General features: G+C 53.2%; 2 long non-coding RNA genes across 11 annotated transcripts; one reads left to right on the top strand and one right to left on the bottom strand.

The window, feature by feature from the left end:
• Nucleotides 1–1,747: 1,747 nt before the first annotated feature.
• On the bottom strand, nucleotides 1,748–20,939 carry LOC134561450 (uncharacterized). 8 transcript variants are annotated; one of them, XR_010082926.1, is made up of 5 exons: nucleotides 8,888–16,055; nucleotides 8,034–8,283; nucleotides 4,292–4,377; nucleotides 3,629–3,728; nucleotides 1,748–2,522 (listed from the first exon to the last, which is right to left on the bottom strand). It is a non-coding gene; the product is annotated as an uncharacterized LOC134561450 (long non-coding RNA). The 8 variants fall into 8 exon arrangements; XR_010082920.1 differs by having other exon boundaries at nucleotides 8,034–8,263; nucleotides 8,888–16,051; XR_010082922.1 differs by having other exon boundaries at nucleotides 8,034–8,260; nucleotides 8,888–16,051.
• On the top strand, nucleotides 16,211–27,548 carry LOC134561448 (uncharacterized). Of its 3 annotated transcripts, none has more exons than XR_010082918.1 (4): nucleotides 16,220–19,410; nucleotides 19,970–22,412; nucleotides 22,936–24,009; nucleotides 24,687–27,548. It is a non-coding gene; the product is annotated as an uncharacterized LOC134561448 (long non-coding RNA). The 3 variants fall into 3 exon arrangements; XR_010082917.1 differs by having other exon boundaries at nucleotides 16,223–19,410; nucleotides 22,936–24,494; XR_010082916.1 differs by having other exon boundaries at nucleotides 16,211–19,410; nucleotides 23,454–27,548.
• Nucleotides 27,549–27,741: the final 193 nt, after the last annotated feature.

Below are 27,741 nucleotides of genomic sequence, written 5' to 3'. Positions count from 1 at the left end.
CCAGGTGCCGCGGCTGCTGCACGTTCTGCCAGCAGGCTCCGCTCCTGCTGCCGAGCTGCCTTCGGGGCACAAATCCATCCCTGCCTGATGGACAGATGAGAAAAATGCAGCCCCAGAGGCTGCTCCTCACCCGGGTGAGGGGAGAGGGGTCCGAGCTGGGAGAGCATTTCAGGACCTCGTCTGGTTTTGGAGCTGCATAAGGGACAGTGCGGCATTCCCTAAAAGTTCCCTAGAAACACTACAAAGAGCAGAAAAACATTTCTCCTCCCAGCAAGATCAGGGCACTGGGGCAAGCCCTGATGTTTTTGCAGAGCTGGATCCCTCACCCTGCTGAGAGCCATCGAGGCACAACCTCGAGGTGCTGCTGATTCTCAGCCACCAACATCATTCCAGCACTGAAGTGTTTTGTCACTGGTGTGGGGCTATGAACCTTGAGAAAGCTCTTGAGCTGTGTTTTCCTGAAGGTTCTGAGTTGTGGGGACAGGCTGTTGTGCAAGCACCTATTTATAGAGTTCCCTGCAGCAGAAAACTCCAACCCAGAAGGAAATCCGCTTTCCTCTTGCCCTGCTGGCCGGGACAGCGGGGCTGAGCCTGCCCACACAGGCATTTGGGGCCTTAATCCTGAATTTGGGCCTTTTGGCAAGGCCAGGGTTTGGTGTGGTGCACAGGGGAGCACACAAACAGTCAAGGGAGGCTTCTGCAGCATTTCCATTCCATTTCTGGGGTTGGCATAAAGGGACTCTGGCACTGGGGTGACCCTGGCAAGGATTCTGCCAGGTTCTTACGGCCCCATGGCCCTGTGTGGTGGGGCAGGAGAAGGCATTAACTGGGCTACCTTGGGTTCAGTGGTGGGATTTGTGGTGTTTAGGAGACCTGGCTTCTTTATGAGCCTCTCCTGCCTGGTCCCCTCCATTGCTGGGCCTGTTTCCAGCAGGGACAGGGAGGTGTTTGCTGCTGGTTGAGTGAGAGGAGGTTCCTTTGCTTCAGTTCCTGAATCTCCCATGAATGCAGTGGGTCAGAAGGGTTGTGGGAGCACAAACAGCCAGCTGGGGGATTTGCATTTGGGATTTGCAGGTCCATCCAGCTTCCAAGTATTCCCCCCGAGTGTTTGGGCTGAAAGTACTCTCGTCCCACACTGTCCTGTGAGGGTTTGGGGAGGACTCACCTTTCTGGATTTTGCTTCCTGGCTGCTTTTTGCTCAAAGAAGGTGCCTATGCCTCCCTGCCATTGTGGTAGGGGTGATTGTGGCTCCCCCAATGCCACGTGCTGTGGGATTCTGGCCAGTGAGTCAGGTGGGTGTCCCACATATCCATGGGTGTAAGATTTGCCAGGCTGGTCACCCTCCTCCTGGACAAAGCTGCCAGGTTTTACTCTTGATGGGATTTTCTTGTTTAGTGGACCCTGGAAGTCCCTGTGTTCTCCTCTTGCTGGTATAAACATTATAAACATGTTTATAGCAAGGACCATCCATGGCAGAGGGAAGCCCAACCTGCAGCCCTTGAGCTGCCTGAGGGTGAGAAAGGAGGTTGGGCTTCGTGTAGGAGTTGTGCTGAAAATTTGTGTCAGGAAAGCACCTGCTGACAGCTAACACAGATGGGCTCAGCTTGGGCAACCCAGTCTGCCCCACATCCTCATCCTGTGGCTTCCCTTTCACGCCTGGGATTTTGGGCAGTCAGGCACAGTGACCACCCCTCCAGAGGTCCCAGTTCACCAGCCAAGCTCACTGCAGGGCAATAAAAAGACTCTGTTTTTAAAAAGTCAAACCAAGTTTATTTTCACAAGGGAATATCTCCAGCAATATTTTATTCATGGCTTCCAGCTCACACAGTTCCCCTGTTTGAGATTCTCTGCATTAATATCAGTGCCATGAGGGGGGACTGAACAGATTCCATCTGGGACAGGCGGGATTAGCTCTTTTCCAGGGACACCTCTCCAGATGAAGTGGATATGCCACCCTGTTCCCATGCTTGTGGAGCTATTTTGGTACCTTCCAAGCAATCTGCGGGCAGGAGCCCTGCCCCTGAGCGAGCAGCTGGAGGATAATAACGCAGCTCACAGCACCAAGCTGTAGTTTTGCACAGCAAGTTGCCAGGACTGCTGAAAAGCCAGATTTATGGAGAGAGGGCTGCATTCCTTCGCCGCTTGGAGCTGCAGCATCCCCACCCAGCAGCTGTGTCCCAGCTCCGCCCTGTCCCAGCAGAGGGGCCTGAAATGAGCTGCTTCATTCTGGGGACTCCCACGGCCCCGCAGCCAGCCCTGCCTCTCCCTGGGCCTTTGCTCGGGGTGAAATTTGAGGGCTCCAATTTCTCCTCGCGCTCTCCCTCGCACTTCATCTGAGAAGGTGTCCTCTGCTTGCCCTCGCTCCCCGGTGTCTCGGGTCTCAGCGTCTCCCTGGCAGTGAGATGGTTGTGATAATGGCCTGAAATGTCCCTCCTGATGCAGCCCTGATCGTGTTACAGCTCCACTCGTGGTCTTGATCCTCCTTACTCTGGAAAGCGGCAGAGGGAGAGCCCCATCTGCTCCTAAGAAAGGGAAGAATTAACAATTCCCTGCCCCTTGCCAAGGGCCAGGGCTCTGAAGCGTGAGGACTTCTCGCTTGTGTGTTGTCAGGTGTTGTCAGGAGAACCCAGAGGGATCAGAACCTGCTCCCTTTGGCTCTTGTCTCTTCCCTACCTGTCTCCACTTCAGGATAAGATTTTAGTCTGAAGCATTGGCTCAACCTATGTAAATACCCAAGAGCCCTAAACTTCCTGGCAGGGTTTGCATGTGAGTGAGTTCATTTGATAAGGGATTATCAGATCAGAAAGAACCACCCTCTAACTCTGTTCCATGGGACAGGCTGGGAACTTGTCCAAAACAAAATGCACTTCCTGAGCAGGGGCCAAGCAGCCAAATCTGATCAGCTCCCAGGGCTCTGGGTCCACAGGCTAAGCTTGGCCTTGGGTCTGGTTCTGAACCCAAACTTCAGAGCTGGGCACAACAAAATTAAATCATGAGCTCAGATCTGTCCCATGTATACTAAAATATCTGCTCCCCTCCAGACCTGAGGACAGACCAGAAAATATCAACACACTTAAACACTTTACAACTTGAGCCATCTCCTGCAAAAAAAGAATAGACTTGAACACTGAGAGCTGCTGTGCAAACTCATTTCCCTGGATCTCTCACACCTTAAAGAGAGGTGGGTTCCCTGGAAGCAGGTGGCTCCATGCTCCAGTGCCTGAGGCATGAAGCAATTCCTGGAAGAATGCAGTTCTGGATGCTGTAAGTGAAACGCCCACTGAGTTATTTAACAATGCCACGATGCGTTTTTGGATCCTCAACAAAAGCAGCGATGCCTCAGGAGCTCCTCTGGTGGTTTTGCTGCTCTTTAAGGAAGGCAATAGACTGTATAGTTATCACCTGAAATGGGATCAAATCCCTCCCACCAAACTATACAACCTACTACCTCACCTCCACAGAGCAGAACAGAGACCAGGGATTTGCTGTACCTGCACCTTCTGCCCCCACAGCTGGTGCAGAGGTGGATGAGCAGACCTGAAGACCTGACTGTCTCCTTAGGAAAGACAGTAGATTGTATAGTTAGTTCAGAGGGAGGACCGGACTCCACAACTATTCAATCTACTACCTCAGCCTCAAGGACAGCTTGGGACCGTGGCAGCCTAGGGCACGGAGATGATCCTTATCCAGGGATGAGCCTGATCCAGGCATTGGCTGCTCCGCAGGTCCTGCAAAGAGGAATGCATGAAAAATCAGAATTTTTGACGGCAGGGGAGAGGAGTCATATCCAACCTTGTCCTGGAGCTCTTTCTCCTTCTTCAAACCTCCTTCAGCCCACTTGGACTACACCTTGTGCTTGGCAATCCCACTGGCTGCAGACTTCGTGCACCCAAGGGTGCACAAAAGCAGCAGCCCTGCCCTTGGAACCCGGGGCTACACATGGAGATAGCAGAGCTCTCGGGAAGCTGCAGCAGCGCCAAGCACACCCAGCCAGGCTGACCTCACCTCCTGAACACACAGAGTATCTAGAACAAACCTGCCAGACCAGATAAGAGAATCCATCAATTCAGCTGCTGTGCACTCCAGGGAATTGAGCAGATTAGAAATAACTAAGTACAAGGAAGCTTTTAGGCTGCAAATGTAATGGTATCGAGTACATCAAGGCAGATCTTATTTCCTAAACAAATGAGTGCAACATGCAGCCGTGCTGTTCCTCTAATGCTCCAGCCCAGCCAAGCAGTATTAGCATGGATCTGAGACAGACTGGCTTCCCCCCAAGCCCTTGGCTCACCTTCTGAGGCTTCTTCACTCTTTGTACACCCAAATACAGAGGCGAGGTATTAATCTGGTAGTTTGAAAGGAACGCGTGAGGCTCTTCTGCAAGGAGAAAGAATTCCCCTTGGAGATTAAAGCAGCCCTAACGACGAGGGAGCCACGCCAAGCAGGCTGCATGTGCAGCCCAGCACAGACCCAAAGGAAAACCTCCCATGGGAGCTCAGCAGGAGATGTCCCCAGCTCCACAAGCTGAGTGCTGTGGTGGGAGAGGAGGGGGCAGAAGTCTCCAAAGGGATAAAAGCTGCCTAGTGCTTTGTGCTTCCACAGCTACCAGGCAACAGCCTAAACACTCCCAAAGCTTTGGTGAACTGCTGTAGCTGGAATCCTTGTGAGAGTTTAGGATGGCCTCAGGTACAGGGCGATCTCTGCAGCAAGGTTTGGGAAGTGTCCTCTTCCCCAGAGCTCTCCCCAGGCTCTCCTCACTGGCATTCGACACAGTCCAGGTAATTCTCTTAATTTCCTCTGACAAACTGGTCCTTCACAGGGAATGACCCACTGTGCTGGACCATCTGGCCCAGGCCTCTCCTGTACGAACAACGTCAAAACCCCAATGTGGCAGAACTGGTTCCTGCAGCACTGCAGTGCTCAGCCCATCCCCGATGCCAAGTGCATCCCAAACAGCCTCCTGATGGGAAATGCTATAATGCTGTTTTTACCAGCAAAGAAAGTGATGCACAGGGGGTTGCACATCCCTCCTCAGCACATGCAACACCAGCCAGAGCTTCGGGGAGGTGGCAGCCAGGCTTAAAGGTCCATCAGGTGTGCCACTGCTCAGCTCCTTGGTTTAAACAAAAATGTTTCAGCTTCCCAAAAATTAAGCTGCTGCCACAAGCAGCGAGCAGAAGGGTGGCAAGAAAGCCAACAGATGCTGCACTGGTCAGGGACTGGGTGATCTAGATGATTCCTGGGTGATGCATAAAGGCAGAGGATGCTCGTCTTCTCCAAAGAGACTTTTAGCAACTGACCTGGAGGAACAATTTTTCCTGGTTCCCAATCTGGTAACTTATATTACTTTAAGCATATCAGGCAGGTGTATCAGGCAGGCATTTGAAAGGTCGCTCTTGGTACCACTGCAGACAACAGGCCAATCTCAAAGTGTTGGTGGGAAATTACATTAAATAACTCTGAGTTCACAGAGATGTAATTATGCATGGAGAGAGAGAGAGAGAAAAAAAATCTCTTCTGACTTCTGTAAGTAAACCTGAAAAGGGAAGACTTAATTATAATAATTGTCTTAATGAGTATAGGTTTTGGGAATACCCAGCTGCTGACTCTGGAATCCTGATTTTAGCAAGATCTGTGAAGAAAGGAGTCAAACAGGAGGATTTATGGAGCAAATAGGGGGATTTTTTTTATGCCCAGTAAGGATGACTAAGAGCATCCTTTCTCAGTATTGCTGTCACACTTGTTTGTCCTACACAAATTGCAATGACAGGAATTCCCTCTCCTCATGGCCCGAGGTCTAAACCATCAAGACAAAAGAGAGGGAAGGAAGGAGATGTGCCCAAATTTGCCTGGGTGTGATGTAGCTATGCAAAATTCTAGATAAAACAGCCAACAGGGTCTGTAGGAGTCAGAGACCCACACCCAAAGCCTCTCACTGCCTTCTCAGACTAAAATGGAAAGATTTTTGGATACTTGATTGCCAAGAACCTCTTCCAAAACCACCACTGTCTGTGCAGGCCTTAAGGCAGCAGCCCTGTAATTTTTACTTTCCACATTCATATGGACCCCTCAAAATTTATTAAATCTGATTTCTGTGAAAACACTTCCCCAGTTTCTGCAAGCCACTGCACAAAGGTCCCTGTGCACAGAGTGTGTCCCAGCATGGGCCCACTGCCTACAGGTGCTTGGAGGGCTGAGGAAAATGGCCAGGTTAAGGGTATGGGTTTTTCACAGCAAAGTCCTCCAGGCTGGAATAAAAATGGCATTTCCAGTCCAGCTTTCAGACTTGTTTTTGGGATCAAGAAGTGACCTGAACTGCTCCTCATTTATCAGGGCTCAGGGTGGCTTGTGATGACCCCAGCAGAAAACCCAAGACTATTTCCCCCCCAAATTTTGAAACGTCTTTGCACCAGAGATTCCTGAGCATGGCCAAGTGTGTGTGTTTAAAAAGAGCCCACCTCGGGGAGGAGCTGGAAAGGCTCCGAAGCCTTGAGGAGCTGATCTGGTTTGTTAAGGAGCACTGAATGAAATGGAGGAGGGGGGAGGAGGAACCCATAAAACAACAAAAATCTCTGCTTTAAAAGCTGACACCACTTTCAGCCTTTGTGAAGCCGCGGTCCCGCATCGGTGCCGAAACGTGCCAGGGACAGGGAGGGCTTCTCAGAGGGAAATGAGGACCCTGAGTCTCCAAGAGGATTTTCAGCCTCCTGGAGCTGGGGCAGAACTGGCCCCGGCTCCCTGGAACGGCGGCGTTGGCACAAAATGGCCGAGTGTGGCCATTTTGTTCCCTTGGCTTCGTGTCCTCCCAACCTGGCTGCGATGGAAAAATAAAAACCAAACAGAGCAAAAAAAAAAAAAAAATTTGGAAAATCAAACCCAAAAGAAGCGCGGAAGGTTTTCAATGACTCCCCAACATTTTGGAGACCTGCAGCGCCAACTGGAGCCGCTGATCCGGCCGGCAGCGGGAACCCGCTCCACAAAATGCAGAAAACAGACCAAAACCCCATCTTGGACACACCCTGTGCCACGGGAAAGCAATCAAAAATGTCATTTGCCAAACTAGCCATGAAGACAAGTTGTTTATAACTTCTCCCAGGCCAGGCAAACCTCTCAGCAAAGCAAGGCCAAACATCTTCGCAACACCCCATCCTAAAGTCAATATTAAATATCACACTTTGAAACAGTCAATCAAAGGCAGCGTGAATAGGGAAAGAGAAGTGGAAGTAAAAATATTTACAGATCAATCCTGCAACAGCCCGTGTCTCTCAGCAATGCTTTTACTCCACACAATTTAAATACAAAGGGAGAATATTTCACATGAACTTTGTCATCGCATTTATTATTAAATAATCAGCAGGTATCTTTATAAACAGCTGCTCATCACTTAGGGGTTTCTTGAGTCTAATCAGATGTTTCAAAACATCTGGATCATTATTAATCAATCTGATATTTTTATTTATAATGCAGGCATCTGTTACCTGCTTGTTATATGACTTATCTTTTATTAACCCTTCCTAAATGTATCATTAAAGGTGGCCATAAAGGTAATGGTTTTTCTAAATGTTTGTATATTTTCCTTGTAAATTTGTATATACCTCACCCTCCTCTGAAGCAAAAGAAAAATTCCCAGTATTTTTGTCATAAAAGATAGGCGCTACTGACATTTCACAGAGTAATTTCACTAAATACTAAAAATAAGAGGAAAAAAATATCCTTCAGGCTTATTTTTACCTGTTCTGCACTCAATTCTATGGGTTAACTCGAAAATCTAAAGGAAGAACATTTTTTTTCTGTAATACTCTATAAAAACCGTTCTATTAATACTGTTCCCCTTCTCAATGTTCCGTTCATAAGCTGTTCATGAAAGGTGTGTAGGTAATGTCCACCTCTAATGTAGATTTGGACCAAAACATTAAATTTGCACCCGCCCAGCGCCCGCCTGTGCAGCCCCGGCTCCGGGGCCACCATGGCCCTGCCATTCTCTATTGTCTGCTTGCAAACAAGCCAAGGGGATATGGAGGCAAATCAAATACCTTTCTGTGCAAGGAAAGCCATTTCACCTCTTTCTGCTCTCCTTCCCAGCTCCGCTCTGGCAGTGTCTGCTTCTCTCCACATGTCTGCAAAGCCACTCAAGGAACAGCAGGATGATCATTCCAACACCTTATCAGGGTCTGATCCGCCCCGTGCCACAGGGCAGGGATCTGCTCCTCGGAGTGTCCACAAACAAAGCGACGTGGCTACTAACGCCAAGACATCCAGGCTACTGAAGGAAATGCAGAATCACTTACAAAAAAAAAAAAAAATCACTTTTATTTGGCACATGTTCTGGTGGTTTTGCCCTGCTTCTGCGCAAAATTTTACGGTAACGCCACCAAGTTGTTTTAAACTTTCAAGGCGTGTTCCTGTTGATGGTGTTTCTGTTGTGTATCACACCTTAACGTGTGCAGGATACACACAGGGTGCAGTAAACAGCTTGTGAGCACAGTACAGCTCCAGCCATGGGAGAAAAGCAAGGGCTTAAAAAGCCAAGATCAGCTATTGCTTTAAATATTTAAATTAAGATGTTTTTATTCCTGAGATGAAAACTTTCAAGGCAAGAAGGCAATAAACAAAAAAAAAAATTCCCTAAAAAAATATCCTCCGGATTACATCAGCTAAGTCCAGGCAGTGCCAGCTCGGTGGAAAGGTCAAATCCCGTATGCACCAAAAGCAAGAGGACACACAACAGGTTAAAACGCTACCGTCCGGCAATGACCGGCTCTGGTCATACCAAGCCGATGTGTAAAACCACCCGCCCGTCCAAAAACAAATTAAGACAACAGTGCTCTCTGGTACTTTATAAATCCAGAAGAAAGGAGGGCTGTTTTATTGAATATAGCGAACAAACCTTTCCGTCCGGCTATTCCGTGCAGCCCCGCGGCTCTGCGTGCACCGAGTAGCCCTTACGCTGCTCATACAAAAGCTCAGTTTGGCAATTCCAGGCATTTTCAGTGCTCAACATACGCCAAAACTACCCACTCTCTGCCTCTGCCTTTGGTCTCGTTCCAAAATGTCCTTTTTTTTTTTTTCTCTCTCTTTTTTTTCCCCTTTCTCTCTCTTGCTACAGCCGGTGCCACGTAGAGACGGGAGAGTTGGGCTCGGACATGGCCGCAGCCTCCAAAAAAGAGCCAAGTCCCAGCGTCCCGGCTTCCCCCTTCCAGATGGGAAACAAAATGGCCATGGAGCAGCCATTTTGTTTGCTGCGGGATGGGAGGGAGAAGGGAAGGGAGGGGAGACGCAGGCCAGGCGGGAAGGATGAGGGGGGAGAGGGGAGGGCGTCAATTCGGCAGGGACCCAAAAGCTCTGCAGCCATGCCCGGGCGTGTCCTCCTTCCTCCTGCCGGCCCCGTCCAGTCCCACAGCTGGGCTGAGCCGGAGGGATGGACACAGGGCTGGTTTTCCAGCCCTCCCAAGCTGGCTGAGCCTGAGCTGTCCAGCCTGACATGGGTTACATTTCCCCCCTGGGCCCGGCCGGCACCTCCGTCCCGCCCGCGGGGTCCGGCCCGGCTGCTGCCGGGCTCTGCGAGAGCTCCCGAAGGGAGCCAGGCAGGAGAGCGGAAACCAACGCCGCAACGTCAAACTCCTGAACTTCCCTGGGCAGGAAACGGTGTAAATAACACCCGCAGAGAGGGGGAGAGGAGCCCGGCCTTGGGGACAGCGTGGCCTCTGCAGCCCGGATCCCAACGGCGCCCGCGGGAACAGCACTCTGAGCTTTCCTCGCTCGCTCCCGCCAGGACGAGCCTGTCTCGGAAACAGAGGCTCTCTCCAGCAGGACCTTGTGCCCACAAAAAGCCTCGTGAGCTCCATGACTTTTGTCTTCCTGCCCTTCCACGGAGCAGCCCCACAGCTGCCCATCCAGGCAACGTGCCCGTGGCTTGAGGGACTGGAGACGCCTCTCACCGGACCCTCCTCTCCCGAAAGCACAGGGCTGAGGTTCCAGTTAGCATCCAGCAAGACACACGGATGAATCCACCCTCCAGCACAGCCCTTGTGTTCCTCCAAATCCTGAGCAAAACCAATGACAGGTTTTTAGAGCAAGGCAAACAACCTCACAAACCTGTCTAGGAGCACCTGGCATGGGAAGACCCTCAGGAGGACACAAATCAAACACCCCTGGGCTTTCTGCTGCTGTAGGTGGCACAAGGTGCGAAAATCAGGAATATTCCCAGGGTTCAGGACTGGTAAGATCTCCCCATTAGAAGTCACATCCCTTAAGGATGCAGGGGACTGGAAATGCCAAAAGCCAGCACAGCTTTGAAGCTGTTACAGGACCTGTAGGAAAATCCTGTAAGGAAGGTTGTCAATAGGACGAGCACTTTGTGCCATATTCACGTGGGATAAATTTAAGCACAGGAGGCTGGACCTGCTCAGCTTTCTCAAGTGGGGAGGGTAATTTCTCTGCAAAGTAATTCAGAGCAGAAGCATAATGGCAACATCTTGAATTATCCTGTGAGAAAAGCTAAATCTTTAGATTTTTTTTTAATAATCACTATTCCTCACTGCAATTTCTGGCAAAGTAACCCAAGATCTCCAGGTGAAAATTGTTATGGATTTATTAGTAATTTGTTGTGATTGATTAGGCTTATTAAAATGTCCCTAAAAATAAGCATCACCTGTAACAAACTCCACTGAGAGCCCACTCAGGTTATCCTGATTTCTGGTATGGGTTTGCTATGGAGCCATGTAACCCCACAGGTAGATTTCTGCACTTTGCATTAACCTCAAAGTCTGGGAGTTTTGCAGGTATTTGAGAGACCCAAATCTGATTTTACTAGGCTTTGAGAAGACAAGACTTGCTTGAAAATGCCTTTGCATGGAGAGAATAGTGCATTTCTTGTGTAATACTCTTCCAGGAAAACCAGCAATACAGATTGGAGAATGACAACCAAAGGGCTTTAGATGTGTATAGGAACAGATCAAGAATGGCCACATGCGGCATGTCAGGCTGAAGCTAAGAATCAAAACCAATTTCAGCTGCTCTGGCACCAATACTGTCTTCTAGAAACCCCCAACAACCTGAGGGACTCTGTTTTTACCCTTATTCTGAGCCTATTATGAACAGAGCAGGATGAGACACGTTTACAAGACACGTTTACACGATGGGGTGTTTTGTCTTTCCCAATAACAGGGCCCCTACATCAGCAGCACTTTTCTGGTGGTCCTGAGATGGAGAAATGTGGAACTGGGGACGTGCATGGGGCTGGGATTGCTCAATCTATCAACAGCACACCCAAAACTGCCTGTAGCCCTGCAGCACTGGCTGGTTATTCAACAAATCTTAGTCAAGTGAGGGTGCACGGGGGGAAAGATGGGAATACACAGAATAAGCAAATGGGGAAATTTGGGAAGCTTAGGCAGGGGAGAGTGTCTGATGCATAAGCAAGGGAATGAGACCAGGAATGCACAGGTTTTGTGGACCTGGGAGGGAGCTGAGAAGGTTTGTGTCAGGAGAGGGAGGTGTGAACATGATTAAAATGCTGGAGCTTCACAAAGGACAAGGGAGGAGTTGCTGAACGGGGATATTTTTGTAGCCTCCAATCTGGGCTGCTGTGGGCTCAGCAAACTGGTGGTGGATTGAGCTGTGGTCATGAAAGGAGTCCCTTCTGCAGGACAGGCCTGTTCCTTTGGTGCCTTCTGCTTCTGTGAGCTCAGCAGGTCTCTCATTCCAGGCACTCCCTGGACATTCCAGTGTTGAGCAGGGCTGTGGCTGCCCGGCTGGGTGGGAGCCAGCACACTGATAAGGCACGTGGCCCCACAATTGAACCCCGTGAGATTCTCCTCCTCAGGGATGGATCCCTGCCTGCAGGAGTTGGTTCTCATTCCTCTGCACACACATCCTTGCTGCTGAGAATTGTCATTTGAGAGCAGGTAAAGCACAAAGCACCTTCAGGTCAGAGCTGGGTGGAGAGAACAAGCCTCCCCTTTCTACCTGGGATCAGGGCTCGTGAGAAAGGGTCTGTGGTGTTGCCATCAGTCTTGCAAGCCAGAGAACTCTACACCCTTGTTCTTCAGCTCAGGGTTTTTCCCAACCACGTTGCAAAGCTGTGGAAATCAGTTGCTCATCATCATGTGTTGGAGTCGAAGGACTTCCTCAGAATCAAAGTTTCCCCTCTGGCTGTTTGTGTGAATCTCTTCAGGTCTTATCCTTCTGCTCTGATCCCATCCCACTGAGCCTCTGCAAACACAGCCACGCTGTCATTCCTCGTGTGCTCTCTCCTCCCCACACTGGCCATTTGTTCATGAAATTTAGAGTAGATGAAGATGTGAGTGAAAAGCCAAGGTGGTGAGAAAAACTTTCCTTGAAAATGAGAAGTGGTTTTGGTTTTATTCCTTAGTTGGTGCATGTGGGGGAAGCAAATTGCCTCCTCTGAGTATTTGGATGGATTCAGTTCTTCTCAGGTTTGTCCAGTGGTATCTTCCCTCACTGGGCCTGAGCACTCTCTGGGGAGTTTTTAGGACTCCTCCATTTCTGCCTCAGGGAAATAATGTGCATAGGGCAGCAGCAGCCACACAAAATCATTTGGGACTGAAAAAACCAGACTTAACAGCTGCATTGCTAAGCTCCTGCATCCAGTCTTAGCGAGTCACTTTGCCTCTGTTTCCTCCTCTGGGAGACAGATATTCCCTACCTGGGATGCTGAGCAGGTTATTAGTTAATGTACTAATTAACCAAATGTGCCTTGAACAATGGGACTGCTTGAGGCAGTGGGTCCCATGAAGGTCTAATTCTAACACTGGTTTTACAAGACTGAGCTCCCAGTTCTTATCAGCTGGGACACCTTGCCCTCAGCCAGGGAGAGAAGAATTGAGCTGCCATACATTATTCATACTGCTGGCACCTCCAAAGCACAAAGGCCAGAGTCCATCCAAGCTCTTTCCTGCTCCCACCATGGATGGAGCTGCCATATCACAGACAGAGCTCTGGGGCTCCAGACCCACAAAACACAGGAAAACCCCAAGCCAGGGGTTTTGGCAACATTGCTGCCCTTTTTAGTATGTGCCCAGCAGTCTGTGAGCCACATCCCACCCTGCTCTGGAGCTCTGCTCACACCCAGGGCAGCTTCTCCCTGTCTCTTCCAGAAGCTGGATGGTGGCAGAGAACTCTGAAGTGAGAGATGCCTTCTCTATCCATATCACTGGGACCCAGCCCAGGCTGCATTTGGAGCTGCAGCTGCCACAAATCCTGCAAGCCAAACCACTTTAGACTTTGGCCAGTCCTGAGCTCATCCAAAAGCCATTTTGTGCAGCTTCAGGCACCTTATGTGTCTATTGAGGCAACTGAACAGGGAAGTCAAAACCCATAGTGGAGCTTTTAACCTGCTGAAAAGGTTCCAATAGAGATGTAAACACCGGAGCTGATGAAGGTTGTTTGCCTTGAATTGATATTTGGTATGAGCACAACAATCCTGCTCAACCCTGCACTGCCTCAGGGTGCCAAAGTTACCCCTTCAGAGTGACACTGTCCCCAGGCCTGGGGGCGCTGGAGGAACAGAAATTGTGACAGTTTAGATTACTCAGGGAACTGAGTTTGATTCCCAAACTGTGAAACTAAATTCTCCTTCCACACCAGCTCTGCAAGCTCTGAAACCCTGCAGGTTTAGCTGGTTCCTCCCCAGCTGGAACAGAAAACGCCAGGCAATGTCACAGCTATTTCTTCTGTGTCACACTTATACAATGCAAAGATGGAATTGTAAGGAGCTGAAAATCATAATTAGGCAAGCAGGAACCTACAGTCTGAAAAATTCATCCCTCCTTAGTCTAGTCAGAGGCATGTATTGTATGAGACTCTTGAGAGCTGAGTTTTCAGAGCTGCATTTTCAGAACTGAACTGCTTCTGAAAGCAGGGCCCCTAAAATAAGCAAGATTAGCAAATGTTCCCACCTCCAGCAGTTCTGACGATGACACCAACAGACAGATTTTCATCACCCTTTCGGCTGAGCCCTTCTGGAACTGTGGACATATTTTCTACAGGCAGAATCCTTCCTAAAACTCCCCCTTTGCAACATAGAGACTGTACAGATTCCTAATTGCAGCCAAGTGTAACCACAGATCCTGCTCTCAGCCCTCTTTGTGGACAAAAAAATCTTTGGAGAAACAATATCAATATGGCTTTGCTAATTGATGGTCTTGTGCTGGCTTTGACCCATCAGCTGATTGACCATCCTCAACTGTCATTTCCTAAACCCTTTTTTTTCCTGCTTGTTTATCTTCCCCAGCCTTATTTGCACACAGCTACCACCCAAAAAAACCTCTGTCCAGGGAGTGGGATTTATCACTCCTATTTCAGTAGCAGCAGAGCACAGAACAATGTAGGCCCTATGCAAACAAGTACTGCTGTTTTCTTTTGCTTTTCATTTATTCCTTATGGTAAATCAGTGCATTCCAAACCAAAAATCAGAAGATTTAGGACCTGAAGAGCAATGTAACAGGGGCTGAGGATAGGTTGTTTAGAAGCAACAAGTAGCCCTTGAAAGCGAATGAAATGTTTAACGTGTGCTGCATTCCTGAGATTGCTGCTGGCTGTAATGACACTTTGGCAGGAGCTCAGGTGCCTGCATCCCTGAGCACCACCACGGGGGAGGACTGGGCTGCACATGGGAACTCCCCCGGGTATCTTCACGTGGTGTGACAGATCCCCCAGGACACTCCAGTGACCACAGGAAGAGCAGTGGGTACACAGGACACCAGGACTGGGAATTGTAACCTGCAGCTTTGTCCCAACTCTGTCACTGAGCTGGACCTTTCACAAGACCCTAAAGGATCATGGAAGCTTGAGCCACTGCACTATAAAAACCACACTGATCCACACACCAGCTCCTCTTCTGATTTCATTTCAGCCCAGGCCTCTGTGTTACCCGACACTTGTAACCCACTGCAGGGCTGCTGTGTTTTTTGCATAGTTGGACAAAATTGCCAAGGAAAAGAAGCTGAAACGAACCCTCAGGATCCTGCAGCAGCACCTACCAACTTCACCAGTGTTCTTACAGAGCAGGACTGAGAGCCCAGTCCCTCCCCAGCCACGGGGGCACTGTGTGCCCTGTGCTCAGCATCCCAAGGGCTGAGGGAGGCTTTGAAGCCAGGCAGCCAAACAAAATCCACCTTTACCTGCCTGTGGTAAAGCTGAGCTGGGATGAGCGGGCAGAGTCAGGAAAGCTGAGCTTATCTGTTGTCTCAGCGATGCCTTTGAACTGCTCCAAGCCCCTTGGAGGAGCCGCCCTCCCCGCAGGGCAGCGCCCTGTGCTGGGATCGGGCCGTGGTGGGCGCAGCTCCCCCGGGACCGCCCCAGCCCCGGCTCAGGGCGAGCCTTGTTCTCAGCCTGCCGTGGCAGACAGGGATGAAAACAGAGCCCGAGAGGCTCTGCCTGCGCTGGGGCGTGAGCGAGGATGAGCAGATGGGTTCATTACACAGGGAGAAATGGACACTAATCGCATCCAGATTCACCAGCTGCAGGATTTCCTCCTGAGCCCTGAAGTACAGGAAGCCCATACCTGCTTCGTTATCCTGTCTCTGTTCATTAGCCCCTTCCCCCCGCCCTGGGAACCGCATCTCCGCTAATCCCCTGGGCAGGGAGGGCTGCGCTGCAAAGCCGGGAGCCAGATGGGAACTCCTGCGGTGCTGAGGCACGGCTGGAGCCCGCCCCAGGGCAGGGGCAGCTCCTGGCTGCCAGCTCCGGCACAGCCAGGATCCACCAGCTCCGGCACAGCCAGGCTCCACCAGCTCCGGCACAGCCAGGCTCAGCCAGCTCCGGCACAGCCAGGCTCAGCCAGCTCCGGCACAGCCAGGCTCAGCCAGCTCCGGCACAGCCAGGCTCCACCAGCTCCGGCACAGCCAGGCTCAGCCAGCTCCGGCACAGCCAGGCTCAGCCAGCTCCGGCACAGCCAGGATCCACCAGCTCCGGCACAGCCAGGATCCACCAGCTCCGGCACAGCCAGGCTCAGCCAGCTCCGGCACAGCCAGGATCCACCAGCTCCGGCACAGCCAGGCTCAGCCAGCTCCGGCACAGCCAGACTCAGCCAGCTCCAGCACAGCCAGACTCCACCAGCTCCGGCACAGCCAGGATCCACCAGCTCCGGCACAGCCAGGATCCACCAGCTCCAGCACAGTCGGGTTCCACCAGCTCTGGCACAGCCAGGCTCCGCCAGCTCCGGCACAGCCAGGATCCACCAGCTCCGGCACAGCCAGGCTCCACCAGCTCAGCTCTCCCGACTCTGCGAGTTTGCTGCCAGGCTCTTCTTTTGCTGCTGCCTCTCTGAAGAGCCAGGGAGATTTCAGGATCAGCAAGGTGAACAGCAAAGGCTGTTGGGGTCTGCCACATCATTCACTGTGTGTCTCCTCATCTCTGCTGAGATGCAGCCACTCCTGGGGTGGAGTTTGGTGCATGTGCACAGCACGTGGCCTTTGGGGACAGGGAGAGGAGGAGGTTTTGTGGATTGAAAACAGCAGAAGCAATTCCCCACCATGCTGTAGCTTGACTGGCCAGACTGAATTGGGAGGTGATGTTGGAAACCTCACCTGTTTCTTATATCTTGGAGACTGAAACATGCCAAGTGGTTGGGTTTCATCACCTGCTTGGATTTTATGCAGTGCCACCTTGCAGGAAGGAGCAAAGCCCTCCCAGACACTTTTATCTGTGTCCCTCTGCGTTCACCCCAGCTCTCCTCAGGGGCAGTGGTGTGCTCCCAAGGCACAGCAGCTGGAGGGATGATCCCAGGTATCCTCCTTGGGTCTGCTCAGCTCCAAGGGCTTTAGCCCAATCCTCCTCCACGAACAGGAGCTCTGGGAGCAGATGTGCAGACCCCGAGGCTGCCGATCACACGGGCATCAGCAGCTGCCCTGGCTTTGGTGGAGTCTCTGTGAAAAGTTTCCTGCTCAGGAACCTTTAAAACCCAAGATGTTGCTCCAAGTTGGGCTTTGGGACCTTCTCTCCTTGCATGCCCAAGGTGCCTCCACTGCCAGCCTGAGCTCACGTTTCTGATTGATGCAAGCAAATTAGGCTGCTCCCACCCTTGTGCCTGCTCCCCACCCAGATCCACTCTGGCTCCAATGCCGGGGTGCCACGTGCTGCCCCATGATCTCTGTTCACCCCATCAGAGCCCAGCACTGAGCAAACCAAGACTGAAGGATGGGAGAACCTGAGCTCTTGACTCTCAGAACCCCCCAGGCCTTGCAAAGCTGCTTCAGACCTTCACACCTGGCAATAAAACACCAGCATGGACCATCCTGTGAGTCCAAACCAGACCTGAAGATTGAGATAAAGGTGGCTGTGGCTGCCCTGCAGAGCCCTCAAGCTGGGAGAAGAGGAAGAGGAGGAAGGAGAAAGAAGGAGGAGGAGGAAGCACAATGTTTGTAGTGGTCTTGCAGATGAGAAATCTCCTGCCCAGCCCTGCAGGAGCCAAGGATGCACGGCCACCTCCCCTGAGCTGGGCCTCCCAAGGCCAGCAGGATGGGGACGTGCTGGCAGCAGCCACACAAGAGAAAAGCACTGGTGGGGGAAAAGCCCTGGTGTGGGAAGGAGCAGGAGAGGTTCACGTGAAGCCACCCCCACAGACCTCCCAGAACAGGGTGAGATTTGGTTGCCATCACCTCAACAACACAGCCCCCAGCCCTGTGACTCCACAGACCTCGCCTCATGCAGGTGTTGGTTGTGTCCTTTGCTGGGCTGCTTCTCTTCAGTTTCCTGTGGCCAGGACTATCTGGAGAGCAACCTCAGCATGCCAGACCCTGCGTGTCTCATGGGCTTTTTCCAGCTGCAGAGCCAGACAGCACAGCTCAGTGCCCATGAGCAACCCTGCAATAACAAACTGGTCACCTCCCAGCCGTGTCCTCCCAGCCCTCACCTTCCACAGCAGCCAATTATCACCAAAGTTAAACAGTAGCTACGAGCAACTCCAACACAAAAAACCAGCACCACAGAGAAAAGCTAGACAGAAATTAGGGCTGAGAGAGGTGGCAGGGAGAGAAAGACACTGCAGGGAGAAAAATAAATGGTATTGATTCTTCTGAGGCCCAGCTGTGGGGTGGCACAGAGGGTGAATCAGATCTGGCTGTGTTTGGACACCGTGTTCCCCATGGTGCACGAGCTCTCCCTTGGATGGGCTTCTACAAGGATCTCATGAAATTTGTACCCCCAAATCCCTTGGAACAATTAGTGGAAAGGCTGAGAGTGGAGCCCACAGAGGCCAAATTAGTCTCATTTTTTTACCCCTTCTTTCCCCACCAGAAGTGGTTCCTGGAGTGGTGAAGTTGCTTACATGGATGGCCCAGCATGGGGGCAGCTTTCCCCCTTGAGTCTGGCCTGTGGAGACACAGAGCTCAGCATTTTCTGCAGCTGTAAATCAGGCAGTTCTCACCAATATAGACTTTGCTCTGAGTTGTAGGGGATTAAAAAAAAAAAAAAAAAGAGGAAAAAGAAAAAAGGAAATCACAATTCAAACTCTCTGCCTTGGCCAAACTTGGTCCTTTTAAGGAAAGGAAATTTCCCAGAGCCACCCTCGACAAACCTGGGGGCCTGATCCTGCTGCAAGGAATGTCTGTGCAAATCCAGAGTGGCTCTGCTGCCTGCTGGGGGTTACAGCAGCTGAACGAGGCTCCAGCCTCAGAGCAAAGCTCCTGGTCTCCTGCCAGGAGATGGAGCAGAGCTCACACCAGAGCAGCCTGAGAGCAAACTGGGGATTCAGAGGCAATAAACAGCAGAAAGATCTGACTCCCCCTCTTAAGAATTCACCCTTTCTGCTGAGCCACGTTCTGGAAGCACAAGCCCTGTTTTGCTGTGAGCTGCATGGAATAAAACAGCTGTGTCCCTTGGCTGGACGGCTCTTCCAGGGGTGCCAGATGTTTTGCTTAGGACACGTCAGAAGAGCCTTGCTCGAGTTCAGACTTTTTTTCCTCTCAGGCTGCTTGCAGGAGCTTCAGTGGGTTTTGGGGTTTTTTCAATATTTGCTCTCCACCAGATTTTCACAGGAAAGCAATAGGGATTGGAAGCAAATTGGGAAAGATTTGGTTTCACCCCAGCCCCTCTTTGTATAAATAATCTGCAAGGGAAAAGCTGGAATGATGAGTAAAACACTTGTGCTGCCTTTTCACTGGAATTAAGGGTCTGGATGTAACCCGCTGTGTCCACACGCTCTGCTGAAGAGACCATGCTGGCACATTTTGGGGGTCAAACCCCACAAATGCCTGACTGCCCCCAGCTCCCACGACATGACAAACCAGCCGTGGAGTGTTGTGGAAACAGCACAACCAGCAAGGTCCAGGACTGGACCCCAGCGTCCCAGCCACCAAACCAGGGTGCACGAGGCCACAGAGCTCCCTGCGGGGTCAGGAAGATGTGAAATGCCCAGGACAACATCTCTGCGAGGCTGTCACCGTCCTGGTGGGTAAGGCAGTTCTGGGAATGTCCCCAGAGCGGGGCTGATACAGGCAGTGCAGGCTGGTGGGTCACAGAGGGGCATTTGGCTGCTTTGTGGCCAGCTCGAAGGTTTCACTGTAGGGCCATGCGTCACCCGCTGAAAAAGGGTTTTTTTTCAGAGAAAGGAGGAGGAGCGGGGAGGCTGGGCAGCGGGGAAGAGGAGGAAAGATTTGGTGAAGGAGGAGGGGTGGCTTTCATGGCTCCGAGCGCCTGCAGAGTGCACGGCAGCCGGGAAGGAGGACCCTGCCCTGCAAACAAGCTGCTTTTGTTGTGTCCCAACCGGGCCTAAATTAAGTTTGACAGAAAGAGGGCAGATTCCCCCGCTCCGGGGCAAGCCCTGGGCTCGGGTAGGGCCGGGCCGCCCTGCGGAGCCTCGGCCGTGCCAAACCTCGCCCCGGTGCGAGGCGCGAACCTGCACGAGGCCGGAGGGGCCACAGGGCCCGGGAACATCCCGAGCCTTCGCAGGGCTTCCTCCAGCAGCAGCCAGGAATATCCTGAGCCTTTGCTGGGCTTCCTCCAGCAGCACCCGGCCCAGCCCCGAGGCCGCCGTGGCTCCAGGAAAAGCCGCCTCCCGAGCGCCCCGTCCCGCCCCGCTGCCGGGCATCTCCCAGCCCCGCGCCCGCCCGGGCACGCCGTGCCAGCGTGGGGAACCAGCCAGCTTCTAAACAGTTAATGCCGACAAAACCAGGCAGCTTGAGTTCCCTCCTTCCCGGACCGCTCCTAGTGGAACTCACCCCCTTCAAATGAAACGAAATAAAATTATCCTCCTGCTCTGACCTCGCCCCGGTGTCCTCTCGTCCTCCCTGTCTGTGCCTCCGCTCTTGCTGTGCCCCCACCCTGCGCCGGCGCGGCCGGGAGCGCCCGTGCCCAGCGTCTCCCACCACGTTTGCTCCGGCTGCCATGTTGAATTGCAAATCCGACATGATTCGACACATTTCACCCCGTCCGTGGTGCCCGGCGGGGAACTGAGGCACCACCCGGGCGACAACGCCCAGCCCCGGGTGGCTCCTGGGGACGTCCCGGGTGGTGGGGCGAGGGCAGGGGGAGAAATCAGCCTCCAGTCCTGCTCCAAACGCTGCACGTAGGGACCTGCCTATCTGCTACACATCCCTCTCTAGGAGACCGATTAAAGTCGGGTGTTTTAGCACCAAGGGCCGGAGGACTCGGCGGGAAGGGATTTCGGGGAGAAGGCACGTTACAGCAACAACAAAGCAACGGAGCAACTGGAGGAACAAAACGTTATTTCAAATCAAAGGCAAAAAAACCCCAACCGCACGGACAAAAAAGAAAAAAAAAACCAACCAAAATTAAGAGTGAGGTTCAATTTCGTACCAAGGCAGCAAGAGAGACGCACCGTGGAAGAGAGTGGTTTTGTTGTTGAGTAGTGGCTGGATTTAGCTCCGCTTATCCGGACAATCATCGGGGAAGGATCCTTTTCCGAGAAAGGCCAGTTTGAGTGAGACAGCTTTTTTTTTTCCCTTCTCTCGCTCGCTCTCTCCCCTTTCCTTCTCCTCGCAGCTCAATGCCAAGAAATGGGCGGTGCCTGGATGCCAGGCTCCATCCGAACGAGACACCCAAGGCCAACGGAGGCTGGCACAAAGGCGAGCTGGCAGGAATTCCTGCACTCGGAGCCGCGCGCCTGCGGGACGAGCCCGCCGCCTCCCAAAAAATCAACCTCCGACACCGCCCGCTCCGGAAAGTTGCCCCATCAGGCTCGAGAACGCCCCATGAGGCTCAAGCACAGGGCAAAAAAATAGACAAGGGGAGGAAAAAAACCTCCAAGAGCCCTCTTTGCATCGATGCAGGTTAAACAAAAGGCCTGGGGAGGTGGATTTTTTTTCCGCCCTCCTCATGCTCCTTTTCCCGCCTTCCCATCCCTCTCCTCCCTCCTCTTGTCCTCCATCGTTGTCTCCGTCGCCCGCCGCCCCAGCGTCCAGGCAGAAATAAGCCCTTGGCTCCCTCCTTCCTGGTTTTAGCACGACAGGAGGTGGCGAGTCCTTGAATAGGAACACACACACCCAACGCGAGAGGGACCCGATGGGGGCAGAAAAGAAAGAGGACAAAAAATATAAACGTATACATACAAACAACAACCCAGCCGCCATGGAGGACGGTTGGGAGCAGTTGCTGCCAAGGGTGGCAGATTGGGGGTGGTTTGGGTGCCAGGGGGTATTTTCGGCCTTATTTTGTTGCTGCCCAAGCACCTGGGTCGTGCCGATTGTAAAAGGGAGTCACGGCGGGGTGGGGAAGGGAGCGGAGGGGGGGGCAGCTGGGATTGGTAGCGCTGCTGGGGAGATGCCAAAAAACCAAAACAAAACACGTTTTCATTTTGTCTGCACCAGCCTGGGCGCAGGCGAGCACGGGAGAGAGGGAGGGAGAGGGAGGCGCACGCCAACAGAAAGCCGCCGTGCTCAGACGCGGGCCTGCGGCCACGTCCCTCCGCAGCCGCCCCACAGCCGTTCCCGCTCCCTCGTCCCCCTCTCCCTGCCCACCCGGCTTCGCCTGCCAAGTCCGAGTTGGCACGGCTCCCCCGGCTGCGCCGAACAAAGCCGTCACCCATCCCCGAGCCGGCGCTGACAGTAAGCAAAGTGACAGGCGCATCTTCCGCATGTTAATCCAAACGGCGAGGAGGCGAGCGAGCGGCGGAGCCCCCCCGTGCCATGCACACACACCCCCCCCGCCACCGAGCCACCCACCCCACCCTTGGCACCCGACGGCCCCGGTGGCCTCGTGCAGGGCTGGCGAGGCCCCCGCCGGCGGGAGCACCGAAGGCTCCTCGTTTAAATCGAGGTTTAAATCGAGCCGAAGCCCTGCTCGGCGGGCAAACGAGGCCACTCGGCATCTGCTGTACCTGTTCCCGCTGCCTTCATCTCGCCTTGGAACCGTGACAAGAGCGCACTCGCCTCTGGTGGGCTCTCAAAGCCGCGGGTCTGTAACCCTTTGCAGGAAGTTGGCACCGATCCCAGGTAGGACTTTACTCCCCGGCTCTCGCTCTCTCCCCCCACCTCCGCCTCCTGCTCCCTCCCCTCCGCTCCCCCACCCATCCTGTCCCTTGGGCCCCTCTTGCGTCCCCCAAAACAGCGCCCGGCCCCCGCTCCCCTGGCGCTGCTCACCCGCCTCGTTGGCCGGGGGTAGCACGGGGGGCGGCCGGCGGCTGCTGGGCGCCCACCGAGCCCTCGTGCCCACCGCCCTTGCACACATACCCTGGAAGGATGAACTGGGCAAGACAGAGAACAACAACTTCCTGCTCTGGCTCCCTAAAACGCCTGTTTCCACGCAGGGGTTAGGCAGCGCGGCGAGACGGGGGGAGCTGGGAGGAGGTTTGGGGGTTTGTCGTCATTGAACCAGGCTTTTTTTCTTTTCCTCTTTTTTTTTTCTTTTTTCTTCTCTTCCCCCCCCTTTTTTAGCCTTTTTCTATTTTTCCTGCCTTTTTTTCCTTTTTTTAATGCCTTTTTTTTTTTTTTTTGAACATATATTTTTGCCCTGCAGTCCAAACCCAACGCGAAGGGAAAGGAGGGGAAGAGAAATCAAATGGGAAGAGAATAGCTCCAAGTCGGCAGGACAATGCACGGGAAACGGGGAGATTAGCGTAGCTCTCGAAATCCATCACGCCCGCCCCGTTTCTGAACCGTTCGCCTCCGCGCCTCGTCTTTTTTAATTCTCCCAGCTCCTGAATTATTCCAGTCCACGAGCGGGAGGGGAGCGCACAGTCCAGAGTCCCTCAGAGCTGCCAAGAGCATTGCAACAGGAAAGAAAGGAAGCAGGAGAGGGAGAGCCAGGCAGAGCCCTCACAATCGAGCAGCGAGAAGAGCAAGGAAAAATTAACATCCAATTAGTGCCGTGTTTAACGAGGGAGACAGAGGCGGCTGTTGTTTTATTGCCCTGTTCTTTTCAGGCGCATCTGACAGGCAGCAGGGAAGGCACCCCTGCTCCGAGTGACGTCATCATATTTTATTTTTTAATTATTTCCCCCCCCCCCGTTCCTCCCCCGTCTTTCCCTCTCTAAGTTTCGCACAGACGATCTCAGCAACTCGGCCACGGAAATTCGGGACTTTCTCGCGTTCAAGCCACCGGCTCCCCCCTCCACCTCCAGCCTCCCCCCGTCCACCGACAGCAACCCTGAAAAAACAACAGCGCCAACCCACCCCAAAGTCTTTGTTCTTCCAAAAAGAAAAGAAGAAAAGGAGGAAAGAAAAAAAATCAGCGTTGGGATGAGAGCTGGAGGGAGCCCGGAGGAGGTTTCTCCGTGTGCGCGTCCGAGTGTGTGCGTGCGGCGGCCGGTCCCTCTCCCGTCCCTCTCCCCAGACGCTCGCTCGCCTTGTAAAACTTTGCTGCATGTGACGCTGCTCCGGCCTCCTCTGGCAGCCTGACAAGAGCCGCCCGGCCGCAGAGCGCAGGCTGCATTTCAGGGAGAAACTCCATTCCCAGGGATGGGAGCAGCCGCGTGTTTGCAGCGAGGGCCGGCGCCTCGAGCCAGGGCCGCGGCCGCAGCGATGCCGACCCTCACCACGCCAGCCCGGCCTGGGGTCACAGCAGGGGAGTGGGGCCGAGTTTAAGGCTGGGGTGACTTTCCCCCTCCTGTTTCTCCCCTGGGATGGGGGCCCAGCGCGGTGTAAATGCCGAGGGAGGTGTGCAGGGGTCACAGTAACTGCAGAAAAGGAGTTTCGCTGACCTTGTGCTGCCATCTCTTCCCTGAAAGACCCAGATCCCCTCAGGGTGGGTTAAAACACCACCGGCTCCCCCTGAGAGCGCTGCCCAGGAGGGAACAGGGCAGCTCAGTGCAGGGAGATTTGAGGGAATTTACTCTGAAAAAAACCCGCGCAGCAGGCAAGCAGGAGCGTGGAAAGCATTTCCCCACATCCTTCCCATCCTCTTACCAGCTGTGAGTGATGGATGGAGCATTCACAGTCAGCATGGCAGGTCAGGCCACTGCCCTGAGCTTTGCCACCGTGCTCTTTGTAGCCTCTTCTCCGTGTTTCCAGATGGGATTTCTCTTGTCCAGGGAGGAATCCACGAGAACCTGGCTCCTCTGTAATCTCCCATTTCAGGTGAAGGCCATCCCAGGGGATGGGGCTGTGTCAAGACAGGGACAGATCCAGGGCCACTGTGCTGCTGGTGCCTGGGTCCAGTCCAAGTCCCCACCCTGAGCGTTTCCTGGCACCAGCTGGCCCTGCCACCCCAGCAGCAAGATCTCCTCTGCGAGGGTTATTTTTTACATATATATTTTTTTTTTTTTTAAGGAATTATTTGCCTACGTGGAGCTCGGCGCTGCGGGAGAACAGAGCAAACAGCCTTATCGAGGGCAGCTGTGCCACAGGGCACTTCCTCATGCGTGGCTGCAAGATGGGGCCCTGCACGGCTGTGGGGGAGGGCTGGGAACCCCCGGCCTTGCCACTGACCAGACACCACGGAGACACCAGGCAGCACCCAGGCATCGGGAGAGCTCTCGGGGATCTTCCCTCCCTGCTCCACGGCGGGAGAGCGGCACGGCCAGGAAGGGCTTTGGACTGAACTGAAGGGTCTCCAGCAGCACGGCTCTGCAGGGGAGAGGGGAGGATGGAACAGTGGCTCCGAGCTCAGCTGCACCTCCCTGGGCACAAAGGCTCATCTCGCTGCTTCCCACATCCTGCCAGACTCCAGCATCCAAGCCCAGCAGAGAGACAGACCAGCCTTGACCTGAGATCCCCTCTCCTGGCTGCTGTCACTGCCTCCCCTCTCCCCTGGGCAGCTGGGAGCAGATGAGGCCAAAGTCCCGGCAATCTCAGTTCTCCACTGGAGCTTGATAAACGGCGCGGGCACGGAACAGCAGCGGTCCCCACCCGGCCTGGCTTTGTGCAGGAGAGTCAATATTTAAACCAGAGTTTGTTTCCTGGGCAGACAGGGGAGCGCCAGTGGGAGAACCCCCCGGCTCCATCCCGGGTGCCAGACCCAAACCTCCTCCTCCACCCCTTCATTTGTTCTCCTGACATGTTCCAGCCTGGATCCCTTCTCCTGTGGGATACCGGAGCACCAGCTGCAGGGCCAGGCACTGACTAAGGGGTGGCAATTCAAGGGAGAGGAATGCCCAGCCAGGGTTTGGGTTGTCTCCCAGCCTGCTCCTAATGCAAACATTTGTCCTTGTGGTGGGACCCCTCAAATGAAGCATGAGACAAGAATCAGGGATAGAAAAATAGGAGGTGAGGAAATATTCAATCATGCTAAGAATGGCAGCCCCTCGCTTCAAAGTAAGGCAGTGCACTGAGAGCTTTGAAACCTGGTTTTCATTAAACTGAGCAAAAGCTATGGTCAACTGTTGGGTTTTCAGCCAAGTTTGTGGGCCCTGATGAACTGGGCAGAAATTACTGACAGGATGCATCCAATGGTGCAGCTTTAGGTAAATCCCTTAGGTACATTCCTTAGGTAAATTCCTCAAAGGACAGGAAATAGCACTTTTCCCTGCAGTGGCTGCAGTCAGGCTGTGCAGAGGCTGCAGGAGGTTGGACAGGCATGTGAGCAGCACAAGGTGGCTTTAATTTGGAGGATAAAGGTTCCTGAGCAGGTGCTGTGTGACCTGGCAGATGCAATGCCCTGTGTTGAACAGGTCACAAAACAAGGTGATAAAAGGCCAGTGGGGAAGGATGGAGCTGTGAGGGGGAAGATGGGATGGCTGAGCCCACCTGACCGGTCTGACAGCAGCAAAGGGTCTCCAGCATCCCTTCAAGAAGACTCAGGGTCCATTTTAACTCCAAAAACCTAATTCCACATCTACTGTTTCAAGCACCAAGCCCTCTGCTGCCTTCACTCCAGGTGCACCCACTGCAGTTTGCTCATCCTAAATATGCCCACCTTCTGTGAAGGTGAGGAAAATCAGGCAGAATCTGAGTTTTAAAAAGCTGTTTTAGCCCCTGATTTGGAGAAGAGACCAATGGAAGTGCCTGTCTTAAACAGAAACCTTCCGGAGGGAGAACATTATGAAAAAAAACACCAAAAGAAAAAAAAAATGGCAACACCCAATAGTTGTTTTATAACTGTATTTTGGAGCATAATTAAATCCTCTTTGCAATCATCTCTGGTGTTAGGGAACAGGTCCATGCATTATTTAACTGTAACACAAACTGGGAGCGAGGGAGGACAGACAGGACCGACTTCACGACACCAAAGGGAGCTGGGTGGGGGCTGCCAGTCCCAGCAGGTACCACCACTGTCCTGCAGGCCCTGCCTGGGGTGTGCACTCGCCCTGCCTGCTGGAGAAAAAACCCCGTGTGATGGCAGGACCAGGATGAGATGGGACCCCAGCTGCTGCTGTTGCTGCTGCAGCACACAGGAACCTGCTGTAGGAACGCTCTTCCCAGGAGTGCAGCATCACCTCTGTGCAAAAGACTGCTTTGTGGGGAACTGAAAGGGGGGAAATCTGCCTGGCTGCCATCACAGCACAGACTGGTGCAAAGAAACTCTTGTGTGGGGAGCTGAGCATCAATCCTGCCCTAGTGCCCTCAGCAGCAATCCTGCTCTGCTACACCGAGCCAGCCATGCCCCACTGAGCACCAGGAGCCTTGGAGCCTGATGCCTCACCAGCTCAAGGTGTATCCCTTCACTGCAGACAGCCCTGGAGGGCTGCCCCTGCTGCAGGAGAGCCCTTTGTGTGCAGCTCTCCAATCCCAGTGGCTCCGTTTCCATCAGTGAGGGAGCAGGAGCCCAGCAGGGCTCGGGTGCTGCTGCCTGGGAGCTGCCCCTCGGTGCAGCCAGGCCAGTCCAACCTGCCTCCCCTGAGTGTGTGCAGGCTGCCTGCCCAGCCCACAGCTCTGCTGGGTGGATCCTGAACACACCGTGACTGAAATCCTGTCCAAAGCAGCACCAAGGCAGCGCACAGCCCTTCCCAAGGGCTCTCTCTGTGTCCACATCCCATCGCTGCCCTCAGCTGGGCTGGACCCGTCTCTTTGGGACTCTGCAGTGGGACTCTGTTTCCCTTCCCTGTTTGGATCCTATAATTTCCTTTTCATGCCCATGGGAGTTGTGATACTCCTGGGTGTATCCCTCAAACCTTAAATATGGATGCCAGGTTGATCTTGCCCAGGATGAGCCACCTGCCAGGCAAAGGTGCTCTCTCCAGAAAGGACGAGGCAGGAGGCTGTCACCTGGCATAACCTTCCCAGGGAGGTGACCTTGGAACTCCTGCTGCTTCCCAGCTCAGGCAGAACAAAGCAGTCTTTTGTCCCTGCAGCTCATGGCTGGCTCCTTTAGTACCTGGGCATTTTCTGGATTCCTGGACTTCCCCAGCAACTCCAGGGCCACAGCCTGGACCAAATGGACAAAGCC

The sequence above is a fragment of the Prinia subflava genome, chromosome 23, assembly GCF_021018805.1.
Source record: "Prinia subflava isolate CZ2003 ecotype Zambia chromosome 23, Cam_Psub_1.2, whole genome shotgun sequence".
In the NCBI taxonomy this organism is placed as follows: Eukaryota; Metazoa; Chordata; class Aves; order Passeriformes; family Cisticolidae; genus Prinia; species Prinia subflava.
Note: the sequence above shows the minus strand (reverse complement) of the source record. Positions and strands in the feature narration are given on the sequence as shown.